The sequence below is a fragment of the Mus pahari genome, chromosome 1 (assembly GCF_900095145.1).
Source record: "Mus pahari chromosome 1, PAHARI_EIJ_v1.1, whole genome shotgun sequence".
Taxonomy (NCBI): Eukaryota; Metazoa; Chordata; class Mammalia; order Rodentia; family Muridae; genus Mus; species Mus pahari.
In genome coordinates, this window is record NC_034590.1 from 138982450 (window position 1) to 138984638 (window position 2189).

The 2189-nt window shown below is 51.4% G+C and overlaps 1 protein-coding gene across 1 annotated transcript in view; it reads right to left on the reverse strand.

The window, feature by feature from the left end:
- Positions 1-779, reverse strand: part of Pum3 (pumilio RNA binding family member 3) — a 41280-nt gene extending 40501 nt beyond the window's left edge. The window contains exon 1 of the mRNA XM_021192558.1: positions 661-779. The gene's annotated coding sequence lies outside the window, so the exon portion shown is untranslated. The remainder of the gene's footprint in view (positions 1-660) is intronic.
- Between the last annotated feature and the right edge of the window lie 1410 nt (positions 780-2189).

The following is a 2189-nucleotide window of genomic DNA, read 5'->3' on the forward strand; positions in this document are numbered from 1 at the left end:
GGGTATAGGGGACTTTCGGGATAGCATTTGAAATGTAAATGAAGAAAATAATAAAAAATTTAAAAAATATACAGAAGCACACAAAAAAAAACTCCTTAAGAGAGTCAAGACCTATCATGAGCCTCCCAATCTTTTCTAATAATCCTTCAATATTTTATATGCATAGGAACACAAAGAAAAATGCTTCCCACTACACAAAAATAAAGACGCTCGCCACCATGGCTCCACAGTTCTACCCTCCTCTTTGTCCAGTCCGCGCCTTACTCCTGAGTCCCACCTCCGGGACATCCCACCGCCTCTGTTTAAAACACTCTCGCCTCCCATCATGCTTGGCTTATGGATCACTTCAGTTTTCCCTGTCCTGCTCCTATGCACAACGTCTGACCCGGAACGATCGGGCTGACTGTGACTCGCATAGGCCGGAGTTTGACAGCGAAACTGGTTCCTCTAGCTCTGCAATAATCAGCTTTATAGAGAGGGCTTCACCCCGGCCCTCGCCAGGGTTCCTCCGACTCCGGGCCATAGAAGCGGCCAGGCAGACCGTCCGGGAGACGGATCTAAGACGCCGCTCGCCCACCACCCCGCAGAACTCCCCGCTCCCGGGCGGCCGGCGGACACTCGCTCCCGCACAGCCCGCATCAAACTCTCCACGACACTCACCGCACACGTGGGGCAGAAACTCTCCGAGTTCCACCACCTCCCGCCGCTTCCGCTTCCGCTTCCGCGTTCTGCCCCGCCCCGCCCCGGATCCTCTGATTGTCTGGTTACGTCCTGGTACTGGGGGTCAAGGGGTGGAGCTTAGGAAACACGAAATCTGCAGCTCCTATTGGTCCGTTTTCGCCACACCTCTCGTGTGAGAGGGCTGACGTGAGTTTTGGCCCTCGAAAGGATCCGTCCGGTGAAAGACGAATCCGTGGCTCCGGAAAGTGACGCTGGAGCCTGCAGATTTCTGGGAAGGACGGAGGTTCTCGCGAGGGCCGCCCTGTTCCTGAAGGAGTTAAAGCCAGTGAAGTCTGCAGTCTGCGTTAGCGCTGGGACAGCTCGCTTGGTAGTGTGTCCGTTTGTCGTTAGTCTAGCCTCGAGGGTAAAAGCTGTACCGCAGTCTCTTCTATTGAAATCTCGTTTATCAACACCCATGTCTCCCTTATTTCCCACCCTCGCTGCCAATCTCCGGATGAATTAGATCCCTGGGGAGCCATAAGTGTAAAGAACGGAGCCCAGTCCATTATTGTGAGAAGCTCTCTCCATAAATGTGTTGCGTTTTTAACGGGCATACATTTCCCCCACGGATCCACTTTAGGATATATATTTAAGGCATTACTCCATTTTACCGAGGAAGCAATGGAAGTAGTAAACTTGGTCTTGGGGGCTGCAGAGATGGCTAAGCTGTTTTCTGCTCTTGGAGAGGCCTTGGGTTCAATTGCCCACACCTACAGGGCGGCTTTAGTGTAAACTCAGTTCCAGGGGATCCCACGTCACGCCAAACAACAGAACCTTATTGCCTAACAGTTCTGAAATGCAGATAGTTGGTTGAGCAGGGCCCCTTTTTGAAGTCCCAGGGAGTGAGTGGACTTCCCTTGTGTCTTCAGCATCGGGTGCTTAGGCGTTCCTTGGCTTACATTCTCCTCCGTCTTTGTTGTAAGAACACTTGTCAATTTGTTAGATAGCTCGCAAATAAACTTAGAGACTTTAATTCCCTGTGGACCCTGCCTCCTGTGTCTCTGGTAACACATCTTTAAGTGTTAAGGCTCTGTAGGGGAGGGCTTCTGCTTCTGCTGCTGGGGAAGTTTCCCTGATGCAAGTGTTACAGCTTTGCTCTGGCTCAGAGAAAATTTCCCCTGTGACAGTTCTGCTCCAAAAGGTATCTTGGCAGCCAGGAGCCAAGGAATACCACAAAGTCTCGCTGCACAACTAACCTCAGGCAAGAGATTAATTTGGAGGAAAAAGCTAAGGAGGGTGGCTGCCTCTGCTTGGAAGAGAAGCATTAGAGAACTGGGCAGAATCGGGGGATGGGGAAATACATCAAGGTTCTGGGGAGGGGGTTACTTTCCAGGGTGGCCTGGGATTTGGAGGGATTTTTTTCTTATAGGGTGAGACCTGGCCACTTTCCCACCTCAGGGCTGGGAATGGCTATTACAGCCTTTAGAAAATGGCAAGTAGGGAAGTCAAGGCCTGGCCATTTTCCTGCC